This window comes from Chiloscyllium punctatum, chromosome 40 (assembly GCF_047496795.1).
Source record: "Chiloscyllium punctatum isolate Juve2018m chromosome 40, sChiPun1.3, whole genome shotgun sequence".
NCBI lineage: Eukaryota > Metazoa > Chordata > Chondrichthyes > Orectolobiformes > Hemiscylliidae > Chiloscyllium > Chiloscyllium punctatum.
In genome coordinates this window covers 7,021,522-7,036,618 of record NC_092778.1, presented here as the reverse complement: position 1 = coordinate 7,036,618, position 15,097 = coordinate 7,021,522, and the positions used below count along the sequence as shown (strand labels likewise).

Below are 15,097 nucleotides of genomic sequence, written 5' to 3'. Positions count from 1 at the left end.
AGGGGTCTCTCTCAGACTGGGAAGAGAGGTTAGAAACTAAGATAGAGGTGCAGATCTCTGTGGTCATCTATCTGCCCAATGTTCAATCTCTCAAATATACACAAAATAGTAGAGATTGAGCAGCCACTCCTTCCGTTCCATATGAAAACCTGCCCACAATGACTAAGCAGTCAGATGGGTGGACTCTTTCCCATCCTGCCTGGAGCATGGGTTCAAATCCCACCATGGCAGCTGATAGGGTTTAAATTCAATTAATAAAAACTCATTTAATTTTTTATAAAAATCTGGTTAGAAATCTGCCATCCTTACATGGAATGGCCTACATGTGTTTGAGATCCATGGTAAGGTCGTTGAATCTTAATTGCCATAGTGTCATACAGCACAACAACAGACCCTTCAGTTCAACTCATCCATGCCGACCAAGTCTCCCAAACTAAACAAGTTCTGCTTACCTGCATTTGACCCATATCCCTGCAAACTTTTCTCCTCCTTGTATCTTTCAAAATGCCTTTTAAATATTGTAACTGCACTTTCAATGGCAGTTCATTCCACAGAATTGCCCTGTGTGAACAAGTTGCCCCTCAGGTCCCTTTTAAATCTTCCTCCTCTCACCTGAAAAATATGCCCCCTAGTTTTGAACTCTACTGCCCGAGAGAAAAGATGTTTGCCATTCACCTTATCCATGATCTTATAAACCTTCATAAGGTCAACCCTCAATCTCCTATGATCCAGTGAAAAATGTCCCAGCCTATCCAGCCTCTCTGCATAACCCTCCAGTCCTGGTAACATCCTGGTAAATCATTTCTGAATCCCCTCAGATGTAATTGTATCCTTTTTTATAGCAGGGCAACCAGAACTCCTCACAATACTCAAAAAGTGGCCTCACCAACCTCCCATACAACCTCAACATGACGTCCCAACTCCTATACTCAATAGTCTGAGCAATGAAGGCAAGTGTACTAAATGCCTTCTTAACTGTGACACAACTTTCAAAGAACTAATTACCTGAACCCCTAAGTCTCTCTGTTTGATAACACTACCCAAAACTCTACCATAGTCATTCTTTTACAACACAATGGTTGCATTCTTGAGTAATCCTGCATCATAGAAAAATCGCGCTTTAGAAACTGTGCTTAAAGTGTTGCCAGTGTAATCGCGTTATAGCCACCCACATTTTAAAGGTATCACCAATTCATCAATTGCATTACAGCAAACTTACATTAATGAAACGATCATTATAGCAGAACAACCTGTACAAGTTTTGCCCTTGTTCATTTTACCAAAATGCAATACTCACACTTATCTAAATTAAACTCCATCTGCCAATCCTCAGCCCATTGCTCCAATTGATAAAAATCCCTTTGTATTCTGAGATAACTTTCTTCATTGTCGACTATACCACCAATTTTGGTGTCATCTGCAAAAGTACTAAGCATGCCTCCTAAATACTCATCCAAATCATTTATATGAATCATAAACAACTGTGATCCCTGCACTGACTCTAGCACTGATCCCTGTGGAACACTGCTGGTCACAAGCCTCCAATCTGAAAAACAACTCTCCACCATCACTGCTTCCTACTGTCAAGCCAATTTTGAATCCTGTTGGCAAGCTCTCCCTGAATTCCACATGATCTAACTTTATTAATGAGACTACCATACAAAACCTTGTCAGAGGCTACTCTAAAGTCCATGTAGACAACATCGACTGCTTTGACCTCCTCAATCCTTTTGGTTACGTCCTCAAAAAAACTCAAGTTTGTGAGATACAATTTCCCATGCATGAAGCCATGCTGACTAACCCTAATCAGTCCTTGCCTCTCCAAATGCATGTAAATCCTATCTCTCAGAATCGCCTCCAATAACTTGCCCACCGCTGATGTCAAGCTCACCGGTCTATAATTCCCAGGCTTCTCCTTCCACCCTTTCTTAAATAAAAGCTCAATATTAGCCACCCTCCAGTCCTCCAGCACTTCACCCATGGCTGTAGGTAATACAAATATCTCTGCTATGACACCTAATAAATATTCAAAAGGAACTCAGTTTAAGAAAAATCGAAGATAATCAGCAAATTCTTACCTTGCATGCGATATTTCTAACCTCCGAAAGAGATTATGAGGAGAGATTGAGCAGCTTAGACCTATCCTATCTCATGTTTAGAAGAATGTAACAGGAAATGTAATTGAAATATGAAAGGGACTGAGAAAGTATACACAAAAAGGAAGTTTCCTCACATGCAGCAATCTGGAATGAAAGATCATAGCTTTAGGATTAGGAGTAACAGACTTAAAACAAAGATGAGGAGAAATTACTTCTCTCAACAATTGTGAATCTCTGGAATTCACTACCCCAGAGTGCAGTTGTGCTGGGACATTGAATACATTTAAGGAGCAGATAGACAGATTTTTAATTAGTAATGGACTAAAAGGTTATGGAGAGCGGACAAGTGATTGATGTTGAGGCTGAGATGAGATCAGCCTTGACTGTATCAAATAGCAGAGCTGGCTCAAGGGGTTGAATTGCCTGTTCCTGCCCCTGTTTCAAATGTTATGTTCCAATAAAGTTTAAAAAATTAATCACTTAATGACCTCAATTGACCATTGGTTGGAAAGATAGAGCATGAGCCTTCCGATGCAGAACTGAATCTGAACAAAGGTGGGAAGATGGCAGCCACCATCCCATCTGATTAAATCCCAATCCTACCTCTGGATCCACCCGCTCCAGGCTAGGAAAATTCCACCTGGAATCTTAATTAGAAGGCCCATTATAGTTATTGTGTTTTGATAAATGAATTATAGACCAACAATTCAAATGTCCAAATATTTAGCCCATTACTACCAAGGTTTTTCCAATATTTATTACAGAGGACAGCCTCAAACCTTATTGGAAGGGGATCAAACGCCTTGGCTCAACCAAAATAGTGGATAAGGAGTGGAGCTGGAAAAGCACAGCAGGTCAAACAGGGGATGAGGAGGGAAGTCGATGTTTCAGGTCAGAACCTTTCATCAAGACTGACTAGTACCAAAATAGTTCCAGGTTTTTGCTGGAATCAAGAAGTATCAGTCATGCATTGGTTAGTTAAAAAGAAAGATGATTCACGTTTTAGGCAATAGTCTTTAAACAAACGGTTTTGGTGAAAGGTCTAATGAAAATATTAACATGTTACCTTTGTGTATTTCTACCATTTTCTGCCTTAGTTTTATTTTCTTGAAGGTTTTCTTCACACCTTCAGTTTTGAATTGTCTAACCTGAAATGTTGGTTCAGGAATAGCAGGGAGAGGGATAGCTCATAGCCAATTTATCATATGCACTCCATCGTTTCAAAGTTACTAATGTAATCCAAAACTAGAGAGCATAAGTTTAAGGTGAGAGGGAAAAGATCTTCAAGGGATCTAAGGGACAACTTTTTCGTACAGAGGGTGGTATATGTATGGAATGAGCTGCTAGAGGAAATGGTGGAGGCTGTTACAATTACAACATTAAAAGGCGTCTGGAGGGGTATATAATAGGAAGGGTTCAGAGGATTTTGGGCCAAATGTTGGCAAATAGGTCTAGACTTATTTAGGATATCTGGTCGACATGGAAGAGTCGGACCAAAGGGTCTGTTTCCATGCTGTATATCTCTGTGGCTCTATGACTCTAAGTGACAGCTAATTTAAATTTCCAACATCTATTCTTCATACAGTGCAGTTTCACAAGTTAGAGGCTCCTGACCCAAACCTTTGTTTCAGAATATTCAAAGTAAAGTACTAGAACTTTTTCATGGAAGTCAGTTGGTTTAAAATAGCAAGTCAGGTTTATAATCTCTCACACAGCATGCTTCTGTGATGTGCCAGAAAAGATAGGGGCTAAGCAATGGATAACTATATAATGAAAAAGGAAGGGTCGGATAAAAATCAGGACCAGCAACCTGTTTTAACTACTTTGTGCAATTTCAAACAGGTCACTCACATGCTGCTTACAGCAGGACAGATCTAATTTACAACTGCCAAATAGTGAGGGAAATCACACCTCTTTGAATAGAAATGCAGGTTAATTTTCAGAACTAACAAGATGTGCACTTTATCAAAAAGGTAGAAAAGTCCCTAGGGTGCTCGGGTATTTTGTAAAATTTGCTTGACAGAAGTTGCAGCCATGTTGCTGATGCAGTAGGAGACACTATTCACACCCATACAAGAGAATGTTACATTGATTCCAAACTAAAAATCACCTTGCAATTGTCACTAGCTTTACTGTATCACTGAAAGAAGAGAGTTTACATTACATTACATTTGCCAGCACTTAGACCATATCCCTCTAAACTTTTCTTTTCATAAATCCATTCAGATGCCTTTTAAATGCTATAACTGTACCAGCCTCCACCACTTCCTCTGACAGCTCATTCCATACACACTACCCTCTGCATGAAAAAAGTTGCCTCTTAGGTCCCTTTTATATCGTTCCTCTCTCACCCTCAACCTATGCCCTTCTCCCACTCTTACCACCTGTCAGTGGTGTGTATTGGAGTTCCTTCCTGCCGGCAGTTAAGGGAACATGCCAGTACATCTTGAGTAAATCTATGTCAGCTGCTTTACCTACCCATCTAAACAATCTTCCAGACAGATATCGGGTAAAAATCAGCTTTAGTCAATGCATTAACCGTTTGGTAGTCAATGCAGAAACTTGTGGAATCAATCAGCATGGAATCAAACTGCAGTGCTCCAGCTACAGCTTCTATGCTCCATTGGTTGTTGCTCCAGGATGTAGTTAATATTCTCCTCAACCTGGGCCAGCTGTTTGGGACCTAACTGGTCAGGATGTTGCCTTTGGGACAGGACTTGCTAATATTATATGGAGCTATGGTTTTGCAGCCTGGCATGTCTCTCATAAGCTCTTGAAACAAGTGTACAGCCCCTCGTTAAGTCGGTCTGCTGTTCTATACTTAGTTGGGTGACTAAGGAGTCTATGTTTATCAGTACTTCCATATTAGTTAGCCAAATATCGTGGGCTCAATATGGACCTCACCTACACCTTACTCCAATTTATCCCCTGGCTACACTCATCCTTGAGGTTAGTGGCAATGGGACAGCCTTTTACCTGTTTGTCTCCTTCTCAGTGATATTAATGCTTTATCATGGTGACATGACACAAACTTTTTACCCCCCACTTAATGTAGGGTCTCTATCAGATAATTCACTTCCCCATGTTTCTTGGCTACAATGTTTGGGCATCTGGAATGGGCAGTCAATGAGTCGTCTGATATGGAGAGAAGCACTAACCCATCATGTCCTAGACGAAAGATTCAGGCCCGGCATCTTTGTTTGTCTTCTGATTCATTACTGTTCAGGAGATCTTCAAGTGCTTTTAGGCCACTTCATAGACAAGACTTACTCTCAAAATTCTGCTTTGCATTCTAACGTGGAAACTTTCACTTTTGTTTTAAAACATCTCCTTAAGGAGTTTCAGAGGCCACTACATTTGATGCCCATAAGCTAATTCAAATGGAGTAAAACTCATTGGGTGAGTACCTGGTGGTGAACAAACATCATGGGGTTATTCATGGCAGTATCCCTTGATCATTGTGTTTAGGGTACTTCACACCCCATGTGACAGTGGGTATACATTGAAGACTTGCACTGAGGTTATCCTTGACTCCTTAAATAATTTTAGGCATGCAATTTGAGCTCAGATGTGTTTGGATCCTTATGGACATACCATACTGGGAAATGCAATAGGGTAATTCCCTCACAGTTACCTTGGCAGATATAATTCTCAAGAGAGCACTCTGAAGAGATGGGTAGCCACATCCTTGATATTAAAGATTTACTGCTTTCTTTATGGGTACAAGTCCCATACAGTTCACAAACACCTTGCTGAATGGTTCCACAAAACCAATAAGTGATTAATAAATGCAGGTTTCATTGTATATTTGGGCTTTCCCACCACTCAGCAGGTTCGGGAAGGACCTTGCTACATCCTATGAACGTATGGCCAATAAAAGTGCTGGCTAATGCGGGTTTGGGTTTTGCATATACCGACATGCCCAGCCATTAGAATTTTTGTGCTAGCGACAATATTTCCCTCCAGTATCTCAGTGGCACTACTATCTGGTGGGTCACTGTCCCACTCTTTGTTTGCAGTTCTGTGATGTGGTCTCCATTTCCTCATCAGAACATTATTTTTAATGTCAAACCATCCAGGGACTTCTAATGCCTCAACTTCAGTCTGAGCTAGTGTTTTTACCAGTGGTTGGGATGGTACCAAGATGCTTCTATTTATTACCTACTTGGAGTCTTGTACACTCCCAAAAAGGGTTTCAGGTAGCCAAATCCATGGGTTTTCTATATGCAATGCCACTTCAGCTTCCACTGGCTGAGCTTGCTAGCCGTAGACCATGTCACCACACAGTCAGAGAAAATACCAAGCACTTTCTGCTGCAGACATTTAGTCTCCCTGACCTCAATGGGCTTCTTGGAGACCACTGGGGATGCTATTATCTTTGATTCTGACAGGGCATTTCCAGTGAACATGTTGGTACAGAGTGGATGTGCCCAATGAATCCCACTGGTTGTCCCAAAGCTTCCAGCAGTTAGCTTGAATGTGCCCTATCTTTCAACAATTAAAACATATAGGCTTCTGGGCATCATCTCAACATTGCTGTTTTTGCCCTGAAGAGGTTTTCCAGTATTTTCCATGAGTGCTCAATTACCTTAGGTCCAAGCGAGTAGTGTGTCCTCACTGGACATAGTAGGGTTCCTGCTCCTCAGCTCCTATTATCTTAGTTCAGACTCTTTCACCTGCCATTTTTCCTGAAATACTTTCACTTTTTGTTCATTCCTACCTTGTCCGTTTTTCCTCTCTCTTTCCACTGTCTATCTTTTATTTTTCTTCAAATTCTAATCTCCATTACTTCAATTTTCATCACTCTACTGCTTTTCTATCCATTTGTTCATCCTCAATTTCCACCTGTAAAATTTCAAGTTTCCTTGTTTTCAGGCCAAATTCTACTCCCGGGAGCCTCGCTAGATCTCTTAATAGATAGAGGTACAGAACTTTTAAATCTTAAATAGTAATTTCTCTTAATTCCATTTGGAATCTGCAGTATCAGATGCAGATATTTCTATACTGTGGCACTGCAAACTCAAAAAGCCTTTTGCAGGTTTTTCTTTCAAAGAATTGGTTTCAAAGTGACAATTTACTGACTGTAATTCACTTATTTCATCTGTCGCATTAAATTGCAGCACAAGGCTCCACTTCCCAGGTAAATTCCCTGATTTATTAGCGTTCCGGACATAACACCTAAACTCCTGGATGAGGGGGAATGAACAAGCTCTTCTTAGTTATTCACCTGCCTCCTGATTGGTAGCAACAAAGTTAATTTTAAAATGATTAGTAGAAATAAGAGGTGGGTCCAGAAGGATAAAATTTAAATTAGATCTGTCTTTGAATTATTCATGAAATTCAAATAAGACTACGTTCCAGCCATTATTGGATGGCACCAGGAGCATTTGTGTTGGCTGTGAGCAATCAGTTTCAAGGTATGTTGGTAGAAATTCTTAAACAAAAACAGAAATTGCTGGAGAAAGTCAGCAGATGTGGAAGCATCTGTGGGAAGAAAGCAGAGGAAATTCTTATTTTTTTCAACAATGACGTAATTCAGAGTGAGAGAGCTTTTCCCTTTATTGCACCTGTTTAAAATGTCTGTTCTCAAAGCTATAGCCCTGAGCACTCCAGTCCATAATAGGGTGTGCAGTGTCAAAACGTGCAGCGCTGGAAAAGCACAGTAGGTCAGGCAGCATCAGAGGAGCAGGAGCTTCATCAGGAATGAAGGCTTATGCCCGAAATGTTGATTCTCCTGCTCCTTGAATGCTGCCTGCCCCGCTGTGTTTTTCTGACTCTCCAGCATCTGCAGTCCTACTTTCTCTTAACAGGACATGCAACCAATAATATACAAACTAGTGTCACAGTCAGTTTTTAAACCATTTGTATGTACATTCCTCAAGGGTAAAGCAGACATATCTGCAAGAGGTGACTGTCTATTGGGGTGGGGATAATGTTAGTCAGTGCCATTTGGTGTCTATCTTGTTTAATATTTCCCTTTTAGAAGTTGCCCTGACACTTTGCAGGTATGACATTCCACGGACTTCATCAGACAGTCACTGAATTTATATCTACAGTTTTTATTTCCGTAGCAGTCCTCTTTTTAAAAAGGAAAATTTTGAAAAGATAACTTAAAAACAACTATAAATACTTCAGGTATTGAGCTATTGTCAATGGCAAGGGTGGAATGGTGTGATTGCTCAAATGTGTGGAAAGATGGATTGCATTCGCTCTGCATTCTGTTTCCCCTCCTTTTGCAGAGCACAGCATATCATCATTATTCTACAGCTCTGCTTCAAGGTATAATGAGATTAGAGAGAGTGGACTGCTGCAGGATGAAAGTCTCATGGCAGCTGTCCAGGCACATGTATAAACATCTTTTTGTGGTTGTGCATCAACAGCATTTTGATGTTGAAACCCTTGCAGATGATGAATACTGCTGGGTGACCGAGAGATGCTTAATTTCCAAATGCGAACAGTCAATGAAGCCTGGCAATTGTGATAAGTTATAGCTAAAAGCCTTGGGTGGGGGGGGGGGGGTGTACCTATTCTGACTCGTGTCAATGCAGGCAAAGTTGATATAATTGCCTGCCTTGTAAACAAGCCTTCAGTCAGATGTCCAAGTATTTAAATATTGTTGACTGGGTAATCTTTAAAATGTCTCAGATCTCTGGAAGGAGCCAAAGACAAAAACGTTAAGGAAGACAATGACTTTGACGTGGCCCTCAATTTCACTTGGCAACTTGGCATCAGGCCTTATTCCAGTGACTACAAATGTCTGACACAGTTTGACATGAAACCCTGAGCTTTCTAAGACACTATTGTTCGCACACGTGAAGAATGTTTATCCATGCCTGCCAATTCTGTATACTGCATATGACATTTTATAGGCTGAATCTCTCCTTGATCCTCTGTCTCATTTGAAGCTGTTGGTGTGGGAGGAGCAGGCAGCAGCTGTTGTTTGTGATGGTCTTTTTGCTGCTCACAAGGTCTAAAGGCACACAACATAAATGGCATCTGTACTGATTTGAAAAACCAGAGCTCCAAAATGCAAATCAGATGCACAAACCTCAAAAATTATCAAGGTTACCTCTCAAGACAAAGTGCTGCATGCAAGGGAGCTGTTATGTTACTTCAGTACTTATCAGCATATTTCCTTGGCATGTCTTCAGTTTCCTTAATTGGCACTGGGTTTCTTGGAATTTTCATGCGAGTTCCAAGACGCCCGGAAATGCATGGATAAAAAGTATGTTATTGTCAGTTAACTTATCGGAAAAGGCCAAATTACCTCTCCCGGTGGGTTGTTTTGTGCGGCCGAATGCGTTGAAATTGCATGTAGAAATCAGCGAGTTGGAGCCATTTTACCAACTCACTGCCACGTTATCTCAGTTTTAATTCCAAACCATCCACAACCAGAAAGTGTTAAATCATTCTTAATCACTTAAAGACCAACTTTGAGAGTAATAGATGCACGTTGTAAATGGCCAACACTTGTAAGAACTTGCAGTCAGCCAAAATTGTGGCTGTTGGAGCTAAATTCTGTTGCCTGGCAACATGAGTGCTCGAACATTAAGAATACAATTCTGACAGCAGTGAAATGTTTTTCTCTCAAAGAAAGTAAAGCAAATTTACATCCTATTCTATAACCATCATGATAAATTCTAGAAGGCTGAACAGACAGCAGGTTCACAGACAACTCAATAGAATATGCGTGTTTTTAAAACTTAAATCTCTACTTCATGGTTCAATGTGACATTCAGCTTTATAGAACAGGATGCAACGAGGCTCCATCCCAGACCTGTGCTTAGACAGCTGACCTTACTCCACAATGAAATAGTGATTTAATTCTCTCCGCACTGCTACTTACAGTATCTGGACAGAAAGAAATTAGATTTATGTAGCATCTTTCACGATTTCAGAATGACTCGAGGCTCTTTTGCAGTCGGAATGAAAGCCTGGTCACTGTTATAATGGAGGAAATGCGTTGGTCAGATTTTCCCAATCGCAAGTGCTAACCAACTGCAAAGTGAAACTTACTAGACATACTGTATTTATTGATCATGGCTGAGGGATAAATATTTGCAATATGTCAGGGAAAATAAATCGACCTCATTCTTCTTCAAAGTTTTTTTTAATATATCCTGAATGCTTTTGAATGTCATATTGAATAGACAGCACATCTGGGTGCGCAATCCTTCCTCAGTACTAGACTGGAGTATCTTCCTTATTGTCTGCTCAGGTATCTGGAGTGAGATTTCAACCTTCCAGTTTCTGTCTCAGAGGTGACAGTGAAATCACTGAGTCATGACCATATTCAAGAACTCAGTGGCCAACCTAAATGAGTATGGCAGACTTCATCAGTAAGTGTGTAGAGGACTGCGTGCCAAAGAAATTAATTTGACTGTTCCCCACTGAGAAACCATTGATGAACCAGAAGATCCACTCCCTACTAAAGTTCACGTCTCAGGTGTTCTAGTCGGGTGACCGTGACCTATATAGGAAATCTAGGTACAACCTTCGTAAATCCATCAGGGATGCCAAGAGACAATACCAAACTAAACTAGACTCCCTGACTAACCACACAAGAACACGTCGACTGTAGCAAAGCTGACATTATAAAATGGGATACAAAGCGAAGTCGAGTAGAATCGCTGACAATCATGCATCCCTCCCCAATGAGCTCAATCCATCCTCTGCTCATTTTGAACAAAAGGTCATTGAAATGATGTCACCTGCACCAACAGCTTCGGGTGCACCTGTACCCACAGTCACCGCTGGGGAGATGTCAGGTCGGCCTTCTTGACGGCAAATCCATGGAAAGCAACTGGCCCAGATGGAGTCTCCTGCTGTGCACTCAGATCCTGCATGGACAAGCTGGCAGGAGTATTTACAGACATCTTTAACCTCCCCTTACTACGATTTGAGGTTCCCACCGGCTTCAAGAAGACCACCATCATCCTGGTGCCAAAGAAAGATCAGGCAACATGCCTTAATGATGACTGCCTGGCAGCTCTGACATCCATCATTTTGAAGTACTCCAACAGGATGGTAATGGCACTTATCAACTCCACCCTCCCCGACTACCTTGATCTGCTCCAATTTGTCTCCGATCACAACAGGTCCACACCACATACCATTTTGCTGGCCCTACAAACATTCTTGGATAACAAGGACATCGCTGTCAGACCCCTTTTTATTGACTTTAGCTCTGTCTTCAACAACATAATGCCAACTAAACTCATCTCCAAACTCCAAGATCTAGGACTCTGCTCCCCCCAATGCAACTGAATCCTCGACGTCCTGACCCACAGACCGCAGTCAGGAAGGATAGGACATAATAATTCTCAACACCAGTGCCCCACAAAGCTGCATATTCAGCCCCTTATATACTCAATAGACAATAGACAATAGACTCATACCAATGTTTATAGATGTGTCACAGAAAGCATCCTGTGCATTACAGCTATGACAACTGCTCTGCTCAAGACAACAACAAATTACAAGTTGTGAACACAGCCTAGTCTATTAGGAAAACCTTCCATCCTTCCATTTACTGTCTACACTTCCCGCTGTCTCACAAAAGCAGCCAACATAATCAAAGACCATTCCCAGCCCAATTATACTCTCTTCCATCTGGCAGAAGATACAAAAGTTTGAAAACGTACCAACAGATTTAAGAATAGGTTCTTCCCCACTGTTATCAGACTTATAATGGACTTCTAATATACGAGTTCATCTTTCTCTGCACCTTCTCTGTGGTAGTAATATTATATTCTGCATTCAGTTCTATTACCTTAAATAAGTACATCAGGGTTTGACCTGTCTGGTTACTATGCGATATAATACTTTTCGCTGCATCTGGTGCAGTGACAAAAATAAATCACATAATTACCATTGAATCCCTTCAGTGATGAAGCGGGCCATTCGGCCCAACACGTCTACACCAACCCTCCGAAGAGTAACCCATCCAGGCCCATACCCTATTATTGTACATTTACCCCTAACTAATGTACCTAATCTTTGCATCCTTGAACACTATGGGCAATTTAACAGGGCCAAATCACCTAACCTGCATATCTTTGGATTGTGGGAGGAAACTGAAGCAAACCAACGCAATCACGGGGAGACTATGCAAACTCCACACAGACAGTCGCATGAGGCTAGAATCGAACCCACGTCCTGGTGCTGTGAGGACTGCAGATGCTGGAGATTAGAATCGAGAGTGTGGTGCTGGAAAAGCACAGCAAGTCAGGCAGCATCGGAGCAGCAGGAAAATCAACGTTTCGGGCAAAAGCCCTTCATCAGGAATGCTAACCACTGAGCTGCCCCAAATGACTGCAAAGACAATATCCAACCCTTGAAAAGATCGACTCGGTTATTGCAAAGTCCTATTTGTGTCACAATGCTTACCATTCGCCTCAAATAAACTCTCTCCAGAAACTCGTAAATTTTCTGATATAAATAGCAAGGATATAAAAAAAAATTATTGGGCTCCAGCTCCCGAGCAGTGCTTCTGAAAATTGCACATGTCTACATATCAGACTGCAAATGTCTGACTAGCTATGGACTGGTCATATTGGAATCGCTTAGTTACTGACGCTATGGGCTCAAACATCAAAAGTGACGCCTGCAGTGAGGTATTAAATGGTTTACAGCAACATAACAGGATGATTGCAGGAAAGGAACGAGGCAAAATCGCGGTGAGGGAATTTATGTATACATCCGACAGAATTGCTTTCAAATATGGTCGCCTTTCGAGGGGACGAAGATGCATTCGTTTTGAAATCCAAAATCGTATCCTCTCACGCAAAGATGCATCAAGCCAAGCTTAGGAAAGATTGTCAAAGGAAGTCAACACAATCTGTTAAGAATTCCCGAACTGGACTGATGTTTGAGCTCGGTCTCGTCCTCATCATGTCACAGAACAGCCCCTAGCAGGGAAAGTGGCATTTAGATCAGTATTTTACCAGTGACATTTTGACAATTTCCTACCTGTTGGTGCTACTCGAACTGAAATTGGGAACTGAGGGGCGAGATGAGGTAGGTGGAACTAAGGAAATTGCAATTACACTGCAGCGAATTGCCATATAGTGGCACTGTGCTATCATAGACAAGTGTCAGACTGGTGTAGATTGGAGAGTGCCAAAACTGATTAATCAGCATTATGACAAATCCAAGCTGTTTAACAGTCCAGGCTTGTAAAACTGATACTTGAACTCCGACAAGAAGAACCACTTGGCAGTATAGGAATTTTCGATATTCATCCCAAACCGATCTCAGCCAAAATTTAAACTATTGATCATTTTGTCAGCTATTTGTATTTGAAATCAATGTCCATTGATTAAACGTGACCATTGGGTATGTAGAATCACATATAACCCAACTACCAATCCATTTATTTTAAAACAGCCGGACTGTGCATTCCAGGCACATCATACCTTATCACCGCAAAGGGTGTCTTAGGTCCTTTTTTGCCGACAACCAAGGTATAAATGAGTAAGGTCCAAAACTATCCCTCGTCCAACATAAAAATGGCAAGTTCATTCAGGGTGACTAAAGTCTGAAATGGGTGATGACGCATCATAGGTCGGAGCAGATAGTCCCAAACAGGAATGGTGAATACATTCCTGTCGTGCTCGTTACTGACGAAGTGTTATCCCCAGCCTTAACGTTCCCACAGCTTAATGACATTTTACCATCCTTCCGTATTTTGTTTTCATAACCGGCAGTACTTTGCACACTGACTCTCAAAGTGCATTCAGAATCAATACAACGAAACGGATGGAAACCCCTTTTACGCCCCTGCACCTCCTTCGAGCAGGAAATCACTATTTTCTCATTAACAAGCAATAACTGTAAATAAGGTAAATCTTCCAGCACCACTAATCCAATAACTGTAAATAACCCATTTAATTCGTAGCAGTGATATAATGTATAATAGTATTTCCAGCAGAAACCAAGCACAAGAATGCTCAGTTTTGGGGTTTCATATGATGAGGACTTAACTTTTGTCGATCTGTTTATCGACACGCTGCGCTACAGATGAAAAGAAAACTATTGTCAAAATCACATCCACACTTAACATGTCTTACAAGGAAATCTGCTTTTAAAAGGCTTGTATTTGCTACATTTAGATTTTCCATGTCCGCTGATCCAGCAGGAAATATTCTGAACCTACAGTCGTGTTTACTGTCGATTTTCAAGCCCCTAGGTACCTTTTTGTAATTGTGACCGTAACCATGCGTTTGCCATGAGTCACCTCCTCCATTCAGCAATATTACACAGACTCGTCCCACTGCTGCTGACTCACAACCATGACTACAGTGCATCCACACAAAATAGCGAGCAGCAACAGGAAATAAGCGTGACTTCAGGATGATCCCATTGAAAGACCTTAACTTCTCCCCCGATTTATCACACATGGAGCACAGTAGCAACCAACTTTACAGCCAGTGCCCATGATGAGATGCCAGAGCAACAAGCAACATTTTACAGATTTATATATATAAAGTTCTCGTTTCTGTTCCCCCCCCCGAACTTATTTCTTTATATTATATCGTTGCTGAGTACAGACTCTAATTCTCCAATTCCATAGCTCCCCTACATTAAATTCCTTCCGTTTTAAGATAAAGCCTATTACCTCCTGTGAATAATGCCTATTACCTCCTACAGATCTTACGCAACATCATACAAAAACATTCTGTGACGCTGACGAAAAAAATCAAAACCAATTTATGTATGGGCAGATAAGCCTGAAAATTTAACATATCAGATTACAGCACACGGGCAAAATACACGAAATAAATATATATATATAATATACACACACACACATATGCATATTATATGTATTGGTTAAAAAAACACCCAGTTTAGAAAGCGATAACTGAAGAGGGGGAGGGGAGAATAACTCAATAATAACGTCAAAGTGCAAAAATATGGCAAATAAATGTGAAGATACTGCAATGGTTTGCAATTGGTGAAACAAAAAAGCCAAGTTAACCTCACATTATTGCACT

The 15,097-nt window shown here is 41.1% G+C and overlaps 1 protein-coding gene across 1 annotated transcript in view; it reads right to left on the bottom strand.

Moving 5' to 3' along the window:
- Positions 1–15,097, bottom strand: part of LOC140464325 (dual specificity mitogen-activated protein kinase kinase 6-like) — a 131,831-nt gene that overhangs the window by 116,322 nt on the left and 412 nt on the right. The gene's annotated exons all lie outside the window — the stretch shown is intronic.